Here is a 17,802-nt window from a genome sequence, read left to right as displayed (position 1 = left end):
TTACACTCTCCTCTTTTATGGCATATGCACTGTTACTGAATTTTTCTATTTTAGGTCTTGTGTGCTTACATCTCTTTTCGTAGTGGCTTACCCTTTTGTTTAGCTGCTCACGTATACTCTACTTTTTTTCTCTCTTTACCTCGTTTTTTTTCTTTCTTTACCTTGTTTATTCCTGTATACATGCTCAATTTGAATTCACCTCTCGCTGTAGAATCTACATTTCAATAATCTGAGTCCAGCGGTAACCTGACTGCAACTGGCATTGAGAGTTTACTCATCCTAAACCCGCTACGTACTTGAATGGTAAGCCGCACTTTTTAACGTCCACTTTGAATACCAGGAAATTCAAGTCTGTTATTGATTTTGATTGTGATCGATGCTAACAGTATATCTTGAAATAGAATATAATGACATCGTGAGTATATGCTCACACACATACACTCCCGCCCACATATATACTATATATATAGACTAGGGTGGTCCTTATTTTGGACATTTTCGAATTTTTATGCTCCCAGAGGCTTATGTGGTTCGAAATAAAAAAAAAAAAATATCCTCCAAGTTTCAGGTCTCTATCTCAATTTTAACCCGTGCCGCACAGCGATGTAATTTTTCCCATTTGAATAACACAGGGTTTTTGGCATTGAGCAATTGATTTTTTATTCCGGTCGAAGTAATTTGTCAAAAAATTTGAAACTCAGTAGACTTTATCCTTATAGTAGTAGCTACTCCTCAAAATTTTTACAGATTTTTAGCTACGATAATTTTGGAGGTGCAGCAAGATCAAAAAAAGAAAAAAATTATTTTTTTTATCTTCATCTAAAATTGTTGTTAAATGACATATCAAATCACTCTGCATCCTTATCAGGAGTTCTTACTTTTTTTCATTCTCACACCCAAGTGGGTGAACGGCCTATTTTTGTTGCACTAGTACAGTAATCAGGAACTTTGCACTAGTGTGCAGTAGAGTGTTCCTTATAAGGATTTTTCGAACTTATTACGATCACCTTACAAACGGTTTCGATTACGACAGAAAAAATTTCCTTGAAGTTTGAGCTCTCAAATCCAACGGGACCACGTGCCGCAAATTTTGCTTTTGTGATTTTTTAAGTTTATTATATTTATTTATAAAAGAGATCTATTTTATTAATAATTTATTTTAGTTAGAAAATTGTAAATAAATAACTATTTCGATATTATAATACACAAAACTATAAACTTTTTGTTTATTATTTATTGCTTAAGCTAAATAATAAACTTAAAGGTGATCAACTTATTGAAGCAAATGTTGAAAGAAATTTAATTTATTGATAATATTCATTAAATGTTAAACTAAGGCGTAATATGATTAGTCGCATAGATATACCGATCTCATATATCAATTGAATGCATTCTATATTTTGGAAAGAGACGCAAAGTCAAACAATATAAAAAAAAATATTTCGTAGACAAATCACAAAAAAATTTTGCGGCATCTCTCTCCGTTGAAATTAAGAGCTTAAACTTTAAGGGAATTTTTTCTGCTGTAATTGAAACTGTTTTGAGAGGTGATCGTAATAAATTCGAAAAATCCTTTTAAGAAACACTCTACTGCACATTAACGCACTATTGTCTCATTTAGCGAAGTGCGCTTAAATTTTTTGGAAGTATTCGTTTGTTCATAAGAAAAACTCGTCCAAAGTTTCTGATTACTGTATTAGTGCAACAAAAATAGGCCGTTCACCCACTTGGGTGTGAGAATGAAAAAAAGTAAGAACTCCTGATAATGATGCAGAGTGATTTGATATGTCATTTAACAAAAATGTTAGATGAAGATAAAAAAAATAATTTTTTTCTTTTTTTTTGATCTTGCTGCACCTCCAAAATTATAGTAGCTAAAAATCTGTAAAAATTTTGAGGAGTAGCTACTACTATAAGGATAAAGTCTACTGAGTTTCAAATTTTTTGACAAATTACTTCGACCGGAATAAAAAATCAATTGCTCAATGCCAAAAACCCTGTGTTATTCAAATGGGAAAATTACATCGCTGTGCGGCATGGGTTAAAATTGAGATAGAGACCTGAAACTTGAAGGATATTTTTTTTTTTTATTTCGAACCACATAAGCCTCTGGGAGCATAAAAATTCGAAAATGTCCAAAATAAGGACCACCCTAATATAGACATTAGTGCTACAAAACTAACGAATTATATATTTAATAAAGTATAAATTTCTAAAATCGACCGATGCCATGCGTTGTGATGTTCCATATACTTAGAGAATCTTACGGCATTTTTTATGTACAAAATTTACGAATAAATTACTATGGTAATAACAACAAGGATGATATAGAATTATAGTGATAAATACCGATAGTGTAAAAATTTATCATATGCATCAAACAGGATGTACAATGTGCATGGTAATTTCGACATAGAAACAGCTCAAATTTTATTTTATAATTTTCTACCAGCTGTATTGCAATTAAGTATGTGTGCATTAATTACCTTAAGTACATGCAATCACTTATTAACAACAAAATTTTGACAGGTTAATTTTTCAAAATAAAGTACAATTTATTTATTCACATAAATCACTCTTGAAAAGAATGAAAATAGTCCATCTACTAAAATCTAAAATTTCATAAGCATTCAAATACATATCCATAATTATAATACAAACGATAATTAACGATATGTTATACATGAAGATACTTGCTTACGCCTCAATATGTCATGTAATTTATTTTGACCCATTACTACTAGAATGAATGAAAAGAGCCGACTATTTTCAAACAAACTTGAATTCAAAAATTTTTGATATAATTACTATGCTCCCGGGAAAAATTTTTTCATAAAATTTTATAAAATTTCATAAAATTTCATTAGTGAAATTTCATAAAATTTTATGCTGAAAATGGCCTGATAAAATTTCATCAAAATTCTACAGTCACTATTAATTTTTCGAAAAAATTAGTAGATCATAAAAAAAAAAATTGCGATTAGATCTTACACATTGATCTAATGGGTGAAGGCATTACTGAGACAGATTAATTAGATTTTTTGTTGACGAAAAAATCCTGGCGAGTGCTGCGCTTAAACCTACGTCTTTTCGATTTGAAGTCCTTGCTGCTATCCACTGCGCCGAGCCACGTACGTGATCGCGAATGTATAAATAGCATATTTATCGAGATATGGAGTTTTAAGCTTTCATACGAAATTTTATATAATTTCATAAAATTTTATAAAATTGTATATAATTTTGGAGGAACTGATAATTTCATAATGAGGTATATATCATATCGCGTTACAGATGCCATAAGGGCGTATAAAAATTTTTTTTTCAGGAATTGACGTAATTATGTTCTAAAAGTATAATACTAACAAAGAAAAATTTTTTTAACATTTCGTTATTTATCGTACTTGAAAAAAAAATTTTTTTTTTTTTCGAAATTAAAATTTTTACTCAACTAACCAAAAAAATCTTCCTAAGTTCGAACGTTTTTTATCATTCTTATACTTTTAGGTCACAATTACCATGGTTCCGGACACTAAATTTTTTTCGTCTCTATTATACTTATAGAACATAATTACGTCAATTTCCGAAAAATAAAATTTTTAATGCGCCCTTATGTCTTGTCAGCGGTATATTTTGCAGGCATACGCCCTTATGGTATCTGTAACGCGATATAATACCACGGGAAAGAATATTTTCATGAAATTTTATAAAATTGTACTACTGAAATTTTATAAAATCTGAAATAATTACATAAGAATATATAAAATTCGAAAAAATTCTATGATATTATATTGAAAATCATAAGATAATTTTCAAAATCTTTTATGAAATTTGATAAAATTTTGTATAATTCCGTTAAGTTTTATAAAATTTCACTAAATTTTGTAAACGGAGACAAAATTTCAAAAAAATTCAGAAAGTTTTACGTAACCGTTATCAAGATTTTTAAGGAGTTATTAGTAGGGTAAGGTAACCAGTACCCAGCCCCTTTGTCATATATTAGTCAATTAATAAGTAACAGTGATATATTAATTAAAAAAAAATATTGTAAAATTAAGCACCATATCTACAGTACTCAAAATAAATACTACCATTCTAAATGATGGTGTCGTTCATGAAAATCAAATATTAGCACTAGCAGGTCTCGTCATAACCAATAACAGTCGCCATCTTGCTAATTTTTTGTTTACATTCTGTTGTCACGGAAACTGATTTAATAAACATCCAACGAAATATTTTCCAAAAAGGTGAGTTGTATTATATTTAAAATACTCTATTTTAATAAAATTAATCATAATTTATAATATTTATTATAAAATAGTCTTAAATCTATAGGGGCTGAGTATAGGCTTTTGTTTATGTCATTTATCCTATTCACAGCCGGGGGCTGGAAATTAAGATTTTATCGTTTAACCTATACTCGGCCTTTTTATAAATTTCTTATTTAACAGGGGTTCGTACTTCTCTCTCTATTACACTCAAGTCCAGGAACGGTACTATCTTTGTTGCACTTGTGCAGTAAATGGAAGCTTTGGCCGAGTTTTCCTCTTAAACAAACAAATATTGTCAAACAATTAAAGCGCACTTCGCTAGATTAGACAGTAGTGCATCAATGTGCGGTCTGTATTTCGTATTTAGAGATTTCGTTTCTGAAAAAAACTCAGCCGAAAATATCTAATAACCCCTGTTAAATAATTGATAATAATTTTTAAACGTTATTCAACTTGACCGAATAACAAAATTCTTTTTTTCAGAGTATTGATATGGCCATTGACAAAAAGAAAAAGTCAAAAAATAACAAAAAGCCATCACGAAAACAAAATAAATGTGATAAACCTGTTAACAAAAAACAATATGATCATGAGCGGAACGAGAATTAAAGAAGCGAATACCTTAAGAGAAAGAAGATGAAAGGAACAATTTAGAAAAAACTTCTGCAATACATAATATTGAGACTGACAAACGAGGTAGAGGAAGACCTCGTAAGATTTAAACTTCCCGAAAGTTAAAAAGAAATTCGCTGTGCCGATATACTTTCTTATTCATTATTCATAAATAATTTATGAAAATGTTAATTATTTTATGAAAAGAAGAAATGACATGTTCCAGATCAGGACCTCGTCAGGATATCCTTATTCAAAAAAAAGTTATTTGTCATCCGGTTAACCTGACGAGTTCCTGATCAGGACCTTATCTGGATATCCTTATTCAAAAAATAGTTATCCCATCGCTTTAAATATTTCATTCACAGGCTAAAAATTAAATAAAGTACAAAAGAATATTATAAAAAAATCACGTCAATCATTGTAGCACAGATTTTTTACCTCTTCATCAGTTATTCTTTGACATCATAATGAATATTATATTTACACTTTCAAGATCACGTGTGTATGTCAGCCCAGTGGATAGCATCGAGGACTTTGAATCGAAAGGACGCAGGTTCGAGCCCAGCAGTTATCGGGATTTTTTCATCAATAATAAATATGTTTACTCCCTCTCATCAATGCTCTCTATACAATAGATAACGTTCTCGATCGAAATAAAATTCTCTTATTTTTTTTTTGCGATTAAATATTTTCTTCAAAAATAATTACTAATAAGGTAATCCTGATAAGGATTTGATGAGGATATCCTGGTAAGGTCCTGATAAGGCAATCCCGATAAGGACCTCATGGGTCTTAAGCGTTACATCCATTTCAGGATCCTCGTCAGGATACCCTGATCGGGACCTTAATTGAAATAAGGTTAACCCGATGAGGACCTCGTCAGGCCCTTATGAAAAATTCTAGTCGGGTAAATAAAAAATTTATAAATAAATAATAATAATAATATATTTCTATAAATATTAAAACAAAAAAAAAGGTAATAAAAATCTAGTTGTTCTGAAATAATTATCAATAAATAATATTCTCCAATAATAAGAAGGTAAGATGTTAAAAAAAATATATATATTATGTATGTACGTAAATGCATGTATCTTTTGAACGGATAGGGCTCGTTCAGGGATATTTCAAAAATAAAATTTTTTCAAAACTGTTTTTTTTTATAAATTTTTATAACACTAATGTGCTCGATGGATTGATTCCAAAATCAACCGGGCTCTAAAACTTTGAGCCGCGTCGAATTCCACCTCAACCATCAGAATCGGTTCATTCGTTCAAGAGAAACCGTTGTCGAAAGAATTAAAAAAACATTTAAAAAAATTTTTTTTTTTTAAATATTTCAAAAACGACTCGATAAATCGAATTCAAAATTTGGTCAGCTTTAGAACTTGATAAAACGCGTCGATTGCCACCCTAATCGCCTCAATCGGTTCATTCGTTTGAGAGATATCGTTGATGAAAGAAATAGTGAAAAACGTATTTTTTCGAATATCTACAGAAAAATTGAATCAATCGATTTCAAAATTTAATCAGTTCTAGATTTTAATAAAACACGTCGATTGTCACCTTAACCCTCTCAATCGGTCAATTCGTTTGAGAGATATCGTTGGAGAAAAAATTGTAAAAAACGTTTTTTTTCGAATACAACGGCATACAAAAGTATTTCTGAGCTCGAAGAGCTCGAAAATGTATTCACAATAATGTTTTCGAAATCTTTGAGCTCGAAAACAGCGGAAAGTTTTGGGGCTGGCCCGCAGGGTCAACCGATAGACCGATTTTATTTCTACACTCTAAAAGCCACCAGCTACTCTTATGTAATCCACATCTTACACTGTTAACGAAAAATTATCAACTTTTTTTTTATGGCAGTCATGCTACATAGGAAGTCATAATAGAAAAATTCCATCACATCATCCGTAAAAGATATAATTAATCTGAATTTTTCATATTACTTTTCCCTTTGACGAGCTTATATTCTTATATAATTCGATCGTGTTAAACATATGGGCATAAATATATTTTTTTTGCATATGTGTAAATTAGGAAAACAAATTGATTTTCTGCACAATAGGTTTAAAAGTTTTTGTTTTGGTATCAAATTACGCTCGTTAAAATTTGAGCTATTAATATTAATATCGAAAGAGGGCGCATTACACTTTTCTATTTTCCATAAAAATACCACGGTATGTGCACGTAAAAATTTTTTTTATCATTCATGCGATATAAGTGCTATCTTAGCGCACGCTCCTTTGTTCCCCAAGTAGCTGTTCACCGATTCAACTGTTTCCACGACATTTGTGTGCGTTATACGATTATCTGCGTGCGACTAGTAAATTCGAGTGCGACAAGTAAACTTATCGCACTCAAATTTACTTGCCGAATGCAGATTATCGTATAACCCACAAAAATGTCGCGGTAACACTTGAATCAGCAAAAAGCTACTTGGGGAACAAAACAGCGAGCACTCAAATAGTAATCATATCGCATTAGTAATCAAAAAAAGTATGTTCGATTCGTGCGGTGTTGCCGATTACCCACTTGAGCAAATAAGCGCACTCACTTCGTTCGTGCGCTCAACTTTGCTCTCGTTGGTAATCGACAACTTACCGCACTAGTTGTACAATATACTATTTCTCTCCTTTTGATATATATAAATAGTTAACGATGCGTCATACAAAAATCTGCAAACACATTTTTGTAGGTAATCGAACGCTCTGTAAAACAAAATTACTTCTTATTTTTCTAAGAGTTTACTTGTTGAGATGTTATACAAGGTCAAAGCTAAATTTAGGCAATTTTTAACATTATTTGACTGTTCTGGCAAACCTATCAGTTATATCACAAAATGTCATAGAACCTACTTTAATGATGATCTTATTTTCCACTAATTGTTTTTCACCACGATTTACACTAAATTACTAACTACTCTCCATTTATTTGCATCCCAACGTCAATTTACTTAAAAAAATCGTGTTCTCATCATAATTGATTGATTATAAAATTGCGAATAGTCGATTGTCAAGCAAAAAATAATGTACTTATGATAATCAGAATATAAAAAGCAACGTATATACTTATTCAAGAGCTTATTACCAATTATTGTCATTCATTCGTGCTTAAAAATATTTGACTGAATTTTCGATAAAATTCTTTGTGTAAGAACAAATGATGATAGTAGACGATTTTTACTTGAATAAGGACACGATTATTTTTAGTATGCAATGGTCATCATAATCAAATTTTTTGTAGTTAAAAAGTCAACTATTTCCATCTTTAGTATCAATAGAAAACGATCAATACACGATTATTTAAATCGTATTGAATACAAATAATTAACGAACATTAAGTAATTTCGAAATCTTGGTGAGAGATTATTTGTGGAAAATGAGATAATCTTCAAATTAGGTAATACGACATTTTGTGATAAAACTGAAAAGTTAAACAATATTGAACATTATGGAAATTCAATTTTGACGAATCATTACACCAGCCCACACTAAAATATTTCTCGAAAACATTAATACAACTCTTTCAGATGTTCAGCTAAGTGAAATTCTGAATCCATGCATTTTATTAACTTCACATTGATGAAATGTATAGAATATCGAAATAAATTGTAAAAAAAATCGCCTCAAAGTAAATTCGAATTATAAATAAGTTTAACTTTATGAATCGTAATAATTTTATAATTTAGTGTACTAAATGAATTTTAAAATATCAAAAACAGTGTTAATTGCTTCGCTGAATATAACTATAATAATGCAATTAAATTCTCATATACCATGGAGAATATTTAAAAAAAAAATAAAATAAAATAAAAACCTACTTAGTACAAAACAAATTCCAAAACGAACTTTTTTGATCCATCAAAAATTTCTGAAATTCATGTTGTACAAAATTATCCTGAGTTAAAAGAAGATTATTTTGAACAAAGTCTAAACAGAGCAAAATGTGTAAAAAATTGAGTATGGTTTCGTACTCTAAAAAAGAAAAAAAATAATTCAACTTATTGGTGGTTTTTATTTTTCTCTTACTCTTCTACTTGTTTTTTATAATAAAAAGAAAAAAAACGGATCAATGAGACCACAATTAGTTCTCTGGTAGAAAAATAGTCTGGTTGAATTCCCGAACACGTAGATTCTTTTGTCATGATGATGCTTAGATGGATACAATCTTACTATGAAATTACTATCACTTATCCTTAACTTTTCTTTTTTTTCGTTCTGTAGATAGTCTGTAATTAAAAAAATCTTATTTAAATTTAAATCCACATCCTAATTCATTAAGTCGTCCAGCAAGAACATTACCTTCGTTTAATTATTTTCCAACTAGTTAAATTCAAATAAGGTAATGCAGATAATATAAAATAGACTACTTCACATATTTTTCATGTTAATTAACTCCAACGTTTTAAGACTGATGACCGTTTTTCTAATTCTGCAAATCAAAAAAAAAAAAAATCATTTAATCAAAAGCAAAAAGAAGTTATTTTAAAAATTCCGCAGTATTAGAATCGAATGAAGAAGTAATAGGGAATTTTACAATTGTTGTCTGTCTTAATTAGCTTAGTTAATAATAAATAATAAAATAAAATAAATAACCAGATAACCTGCATTGCGTTCCACACATGATGTGAGCTGGCCCCTCCCAACACGTTGTAAACATATTGTCAAAGTACACGAGGATAAAAAAAGCACAGGAGCTTCAAACTTACATCAAGCATATTAGGTTAAACAAATCATGAAAGAAACCGCTTTATATACAACGAGTACAATGTATTTGTTGACGATTTATTTTTTTAAGAAATGAATTTAATGATATAACATTCATCAATATTACTTAAGCTCTAATTTAGACTAAAAAAAAAAAATTGTTTCATTTCGATAACATATGCACTAACTTTATTTTTTGGAATTTAAAAGTTATTTAATTGGTTTTAGTCATACTTTAAAGATCGTTTGTTTTAACAATTACCTGTACATTGACTACGTCTTGTGAAACATTATATGTAACCATTTTTGAGCCAACACCATAATAAATCATAACTTTAACTTTCTACAATTTAAAATTAATCAAACAATTAGTTTTTAAATAATTAAAAATATCAAATTTTTCTAATCATTTTGCTTTATATTTTATTCAAATTACTTGTTAACTAGATTTCATTGATTATAGGATCCAGTCAGATATATTTTTAATGGCTGTGAGATCTATTTAAATTAATTGACTAATTAATTAAAAAGAAATTTGTGAACAAGAACACAAAAAGTATTTTTGTGCTCTTTGAGGTCGCATTTAGTCAAAGCTCGAGAGATAATCCACAAAGTCAACCGTGGTTTTAATATTTTTGTAGATTTTATGAAAATTCGCTTTATAATATGTCGTAACTACACAGAAAAAAGGTTGACTTGGCCCAAGATAATTTTTGCCTTCATTTTTTTATTCTTGGGCTAAGTAATTGGGTTTTTTTAATCCGAGAACATTTTCTTCGACTAATATTATAAAAATATTGTGTCAAGAATAATTAAATTTTAATTCAAGTTAAATAATATTGATTCAAGAATATTTATTTTAAATCAAATTTATTTTGTTTCTAACCAAGTAAAAAAAACTATCAAAACAAGATACTTTTCTGTCTTGGTTGGTGAGTATAGTAAATTGTCACAATATATATCAACATCTCAAACCAAGAACTTTTTTTGTGTGGCAGAAGAACATTTACTCTCAGTTTGAGAAAACTACATTATCGACTCAAGACTACGGTCTATTGGAATGAGAAAATTTTAGTTTTCATTCAAATAAATTATATTCTTAATTTAATAAAATAACTTTTCTTGAATCATGCAAATATTTTCTTAACCGAAGACATAAAATTTCCTCCATTCAATACAAATATCTTCTGACAAGGATATAATTACTTTCTTTATTGAAGAAATAATATTTTGAATTGATGATTTTTTTTTTTGACTTAAAAAAAACGTGGTCTCGATTCAAGAAAATAAATGACCCCCCTTAAAAATATGTAATGTTCTAAATTTTTGAGTGAATTTAACCTAGTATAAATATTAAATATTGTGAAGCAGGAAATTATATGTGTATATTCATAATATCACAATTCGGAAGTAGAGGGGATAAGAAATAAACGTCCTCGATTAATGGTTTATGAACAACTTGAGAAAAAATAAATGGTTTGCTCATGGTAGGAATCGAACCCAGACCGATATGGCACCACGCGAGAGCTTTACCAGTTATGCTATCCGATCATTTCCTCAACTTCGCTTATTTTACCCATATGCAGTAAGCATACTGTGCAATGTAGAGTCTACACTACCGCCACTTTAGTGGTAACAGGGTGAATTAGGATTCTCTGTGAAATTAAATATTTGAATTTGAATTTTGTTTCCCGCCGGTAACCGGCCAACGACCTCGTAAGTTTCGAGTTAGTAACGCGACTAGTCACTGGGTGTCGCACGATCACCCAGACCCGAATATTCGCCACTCCCCTAGACTAAGTTTCCGGGAGTGAACCGAAGAATGGTGGAACAAGATATAAAATGTGTCAACGGAACAAGGAATAGACAGAGTTCATCGGACACCCAAAGGGATCAGACCGAATAAATCAAAGGTAAATATAAAAGTCTGCTTCCGCTTCACGTGGAACGAGGTGATTAACTTGTTAATTATTAATTGTTACCTGGCACTTAGAGGCCATCCTCTTAATCAATTATATATACAGAATTACTTATACGTAGTGATCATTGACAGGTTATCTATCATATTGCTAAATAAATAATAAAATTGTGACGGAAGCGAAAATACGAGGACGAAAGCCGGACAACGGAAACCTGAAAAACACCACTAACATCGAGAGATTGGTCGCAGCCGGACCAGATCATCACTAAAAGTTCCAAGGACTGCTGAAATTATAATTGGAGGTAAATTATAATTAATTAAGGCCTCTGATTAATTCTATTAATCTGGCTAATTAATTATAATATATAACTTAATATCTTTCCGTTGATCTCGCGTAAAGAAACATAGATATTTCAGGATAGTTCAGGCTCTCCAGCCGTTCAATCTCGTGTTCTCGAAAGTTCCATCGCGTCTCGTTTTGTCACCATTAAGTGTTCGAACTCTGTAGTATTTATTCAAGGCTCTACAGCCGGAATAAATTAAAGTCGCGTAAATAATCCGGTAATTAAAATTATTAATTTATTAATTTATTCCAGGCTCTTCAGCCGTTATAAATTAATTTATCTTAAGGTTAATACAGGCTGGAATTTATTCCGTCAGCCGCATTAATTCTATAATTCATAAATTCAATCAATTTACTCGAAAACGTCAATAAAAATCGAGAACCGCGTGACGCCAATTCACCGGCCGAAAATTCTAGTCGACCCGAAATCAAATTCTAGTCATTACGTGATTACTAAATAAATTTTAAGTTAATTAAAATATCTAAAAACTAAATAAAAGATACTAGAGTTTGGGTAAATTAAATTGTGAGTAAAATTGAGAACGGATTATTTTGAAAGTGAAATAAATTTAGTTGTGAAAATTATCAGTGAAAAATGTAGAAATTGAAAGTAATAAATGAATAAAAATTGTGGCAAATTAATTATAAAATTTTAATCAGAGAAAATAATTAGTGGAAAAATTATAAGTGGCAAAAATTAATTAATTTATAAATTATATTAAACAAAAATAAATTAATTGATTGAAAAGACAGTAAATTATAGGATGAGAAACTTTATATTGAGTATTGGGATGAAATTCAAGTTGAAAAAATTGAGTGAGAAAGTTACTGAGCAAAGTAAAGTTGATTAAGTAAATTTAATGTTAAGGGAAATCTGTGATTTAGTTTGGTAGACAATTAAGTAATAATTATGCATCCAGGGGATGATTTTAAAGTAAATTTCAGTTATACATCCAGGGGATGATATTATAATAATTTTAGTTAACGTCCAGGGGACAATTTATTAATCGGTATTAGGTTTAACGTCCAGGGGACGGTTTTTTAACGGGAGTGTGTGTGTGTGGAAACGTCCAGGGGACGTATTAGTTTGTCATAAGATTCCGTCCAGGGGACGAGGAAAAATTTAGTTTGTCATAAGGAAACGTCCGGGAGACGAAATTAGTTTGCCATAAGGAAATATTAGTTTGTCATAAGAAACATAGTTTGTCATAAGTATATTAATTGTGAAAAAAGGGTTAAATAAATCATAAGCAAGGTGCTTAAAATTATTAAAATTGAAAGTAAAGTTTTAAACAAATTTATTTCAGCCTGTTCACTATTCCTCTCTTCTCTCACAAAATATAAAATTTACAAACGACCCCGAGTTTCTAAATAAAATCCAATTAACATCCGGTTCTGGAAGGCCGAGTCCATCTTCCAGTGGCGCCCTAATATTCGACTATAATACTTAGGTGCGACCAGACTTGGCAAGCTAATCACTCTGTCATATAGTATAGTACAGTTAGCTTTCCCAAGAGAATTTTTGCGTTGAGACGTGAGCGCAGTTGCTGTGGGTTCAAACGTCTACGCTTACTAGCCACAACACAACAAAATCCTTAAACCAAGATGTTTTTACCATTGAGTTGAGTACTTTTAATTCTTGACTCGAATCACAGATCATCTCGATTCAAAATAAATTATTCTTAAAGGAAGAATATTTTACTCTTTGGACAATTGATTATATATCGGGACAAAATATTTATTTTTCTCACTTTAAGAAAATATTTCTTACTTCAAGAAACATATATTATATCGGCTGAATAAAAAAAAATCTTATGCCAAGAAGACTAAATTTATGAAAATTTTGTTCTTGAACCACGAAAATTTTCGTTTTCATTCAAAATTGCAAAAAATATTCTTGTGGCAAGAAAAAATTTCTTGCGCCAAGATATCCTTTTTTTCTGTGTAGTCGAGCAGAATCCAAAAATGTTATTCACACTATAATGTTCCTTATGCTATTGATAGCGCCCGAAATTTTAAATCATAAGATAAAATAGAATCAAACGAGTAATTCAAAAACAGTGGACATTTAAAATTTTTGATAATTGGAACAAATAATGCTCTTCCAAAACTTTTTTTTCTAAGAACTTTTTTATAAAAATGCTTAGCTTCGTTCTTAAAAAATCGAGTCAACGCTGTTAAAATTTGCCATATTTATTTTGTTTTAATTTTTTAATTTTATGTATAATAAAGGTTCAAAATAACTATTCTAATTTCTTTGTTATAGTCAAAATGTGAACATTATATCACTAGAAGTTTCCACTGGATAATAATAAAACCTTATATATGTAATTATTACTAAAATTCTTTAAGTATTCGTGAAATAGTGGCAATTTAAAATTTTCAAAGCAATTAAAAACTGTACTCTCATGATTTGTTTCTTGAATAATTTCTGAATGGAATTACCCAGATAATTAATCTTAAAAGGGCGTTAAAGCTGTTAGAATAAACTTTCATTTGTTTCTCTTAAATTTTTTATATCATTATTTTTAAGGACTGGTTTGGGATTAAAAATTACTCAACTAAGGAATCTATTTTTATTCTGGCTGCTGGGTGGCATTTTTTATCTTTAATTTATTGAAAAAATTTAGTTTTGTATCGTTTTTTACTATTAGTGTACTATACATCCGCTTTTACAGTGCATACGCATCTTTTGTCTTTTGACACAACTTTTTTAATTTGACTTTATTTTACAGGATATTTGTTCTTTGCCAACTTCCTGCCGTCATGCATACAAGTTTTTATTTTTTCTTATTCTTCATTCATAATTCCTAAACAAAATTATTTTTTGAACCAATACAAGTACTAAACACATGTGTTATTTTTTTTCTTTGTGCATAAAAACATGCAACTAAATTTCGAATTAAAAAGTAAAAAATTTTTTGTAAATGAAATTATATTGATTGAAACACCATACCTTCACTGACTATTTAAAGTAAAAATTCAACGTTAATATTTCAAAAAGTTCAAATTTAACTATATACCCGATGAAAAAAGATTTTGTCTAATCATATGTGATTATATATGATCATATACATGATCATATATGATTATATACAATCATATATAAAGATATATATAATCATGCATGATTATAGATGGGGTCATATATAATTATATATAATACTGATACATAATTAGATCTGATCATACCTGGCTGTTATAAGCTCATATATGAGTCTATATATGATCAGATCTGATTATATATGAGTCTATGTATAATTAGATATGATCATACCTAGCTGTTATAACCCCATGTATAATCACACATAAGTCTAGATATGATCAGATCTGATTATTATATATAAGTCTATATATAAAATTACGGTTGCTGATTGCAAATAATAACGAGCTAAAAAATGTTTTTTGCAACTCATGATACGAAAGCACGTCTCTGATTGGTTAAGAATGACACTACAAATATTGCGTAGTCACAACTACATTTGAATTCAAATGTAGTTGCACTTTCGGCCGGTGGAGGCAGCACCTACTGAGACCTAGTGTCTGTGAATTTAAACTTGACCAGCGCAGTGCGACGCATGCTTATCGACTGTTTTCTGCCTCGTGTCGAGGAGACCGACGCCATCATCTTTCGGTTTATATATTCATGTGAAAACACGTGTTATTCTAAATCTTATCATTTTGCGCTCATCACGAGTAAATAAATATAAGTAATTGTTTCATTAAAATCAGCGATCATCAAGCTCTATAAAAATAGAATTATTTTTATAATTGTGCGCACCAGAGCTCATTAAATAATTAATATAAAATTCAAGAATTCAGTCTTTATTTAATTATTATTACAACATTTTATGGTCCTTTGAGCCGGATGGTTGGTTGGTTGTGTCGGTAGCATCATCCGTGGGCAGCTGCACTCATATAAACCCATTCACAAGTTACGGAGCTCAACATGGGGGATGATGGGAAGGAAAAGGATCCTCCAATTGACGAACAGCGCTCAACGGGTTCAGGAGGCACCACCCCGGATCCACACCTTTTTCCGGAGATCAATATCAACGACCAGCAAGTACTCAGCGACTCAAGTGTCACCGACGCTGGGAACAACGGCGAGGGAGATCCGTCCAAACTCAAAACTAAGCGCACTCCAGAGAAATCGCCGACTTCTCCAGCACTCAAGATAAAGGTGATCAGTCAGCACTTACGGCTCAGAGCCTTCGCGGACTGGGAAGCTCTGGCTGCCACACACTCACCGTCGCCGACGGTTTGGCTCAGCTCAAGTCCCGGCTTGAGTTACTCGAGGGTGAATGGCACCAGTTCAACGTCACGCATGACTCACTCGCACTTACTTGCATCAAGGATTTCCTTGAGAGCTCATACGTCAAGGACGGCGTATACGAGTTGGTGTATCGCTCGTATATCGCCACCAAAGGCAAACTCATCGCACTCATCAACTCAATACCAGTTCCAGCTGCTGCTCTAGTTGTAGTGCACTCAAACCGGGCTCCAACTCATTTGCCAGCACTCGCAATTCCCAAGTTCGATGAGCGTTACGAGAACTGGCCTGAATTCGGGACTCATTCACCTCAATGGTGATTAATGCTCAGGAACTCGCTCCAGCCCAGCGTCTTTAGTACCTGAAGAGCTGTTTTTCAGGGACAAGAAGCACTCAGCCTTGCCAGTGTACAAATGTGCGATGACCAATTTGTACCTGCTTAAAATTAACTCAAAGAGAGATACAACAATACTCGCCTACTCATCAGTGCGCAATTGGACAAGCAACTAAACATGCACGCGCTCACTTCACGCTTACCTGAGCAGCCCAATGATCTTCTGAACACCGTTCCAGAGGTAATCAACGCACTCGGTGTCCAATTGAACTCGGATATGAATCCACTGCTTACGTAGTTGATCATATCCAAGCAGGATTCTCATAACAGGGAGCTCTGGGAGAACAAAATGGGTGCTTCAACTGAATACCCAACACTCAAATCACTCAATGACTTCTTGGTCAGTCGTGTTTGGGCTCAAGAACGAGTGGAACAGGCATCATCGTCAAAACCATCACGCTCATCTGGTAAACCAGCGTCATACGCTGCTGCTGCTGTTCCCAAATCGCACTCATCTAATGCTTAACCTCCAGCCAAGCAATCATCTGCTGCACTCACGAAGCCTCCCAAGAAGGCATTCCCTCCTGCACAATATCCTTGTGATTTGTGTAAGGGAGATCACTTTATTGTGAGATGCACTCAATTCTTGGGACTCAACATTGCTAAACGCACTCAAATCGTTGTTGACAAACGGCTTTGCGAGAATTGTTTGGGCCATCATATACCTGATGCTTGCAACTCACCATTCATGTGTAAGGTGTGTCAACAGAAACACCACACAATGATACACCCGGGACTCAACAGCACTTAGAAACCAGCCAACTTATCCGCTAAACGCACTCAATAAAGACGTCTGCTTCCACATGACAACTCGAGCGACGCTCAATGGAACTCAATTGCACTCAACACGTCTGGCACTTATCTTACTCACACTCATCGACCAGCAATCTTACTCGCAACTTGCCTAGTGGACTTGATCACCAAGTTAAGTACTCATCCATTGCTGGACCCAGGGTCTAAATTATCATTTGTTTCAGATTCCTTGGTGAACTCACTTAAACTCAAACGTACTCATTCATCTATTCAGATCATTGGCATTGGTGTTGCCGATGCTGGTAGAACTAAAGGTCAAGTTGCACTCAAGCATTAATCTAGGCATTCAAACGACTTAGTGATCATCAGTGCTCACATACTAGGTGGTCTCACTACTCAACTACGATCTGTTGCACTTAACACACTCAACTGGGACCAATACAAACAACTACAATTGGCAGATCCAGCGTTCATGAGACCAGGACCAATTGATATCATCATTGGTGCCGATCATTATGGTCTTATC

The 17,802-nt window shown here is 31.9% G+C and overlaps 1 protein-coding gene and 1 long non-coding RNA gene across 3 annotated transcripts in view; both read right to left on the bottom strand.

Moving 5' to 3' along the window:
- Positions 1 to 17,802, bottom strand: part of LOC130667141 (cysteine-rich motor neuron 1 protein-like) — a 386,893-nt gene that overhangs the window by 122,146 nt on the left and 246,945 nt on the right. The window lies entirely within an intron of this gene.
- LOC130667147 (uncharacterized) overlaps positions 8,863 to 17,802 on the bottom strand; it is a 42,570-nt gene continuing 33,630 nt past the window's right edge. Inside the window, exons 4-5 of the long non-coding RNA XR_008989809.1 lie at positions 9,188 to 9,317; positions 8,863 to 9,114 (exon numbers count right to left, since the gene is read on the bottom strand). This is a non-coding gene — a long non-coding RNA (uncharacterized LOC130667147). The remainder of the gene's footprint in view (positions 9,115 to 9,187; positions 9,318 to 17,802) is intronic.

Source organism: Microplitis mediator, chromosome 4, assembly GCF_029852145.1.
Source record: "Microplitis mediator isolate UGA2020A chromosome 4, iyMicMedi2.1, whole genome shotgun sequence".
NCBI lineage: Eukaryota > Metazoa > Arthropoda > Insecta > Hymenoptera > Braconidae > Microplitis > Microplitis mediator.
The sequence above is the reverse complement of the archived record's forward strand: the minus strand, read 5'-3'. Positions and strand labels throughout refer to the sequence as shown.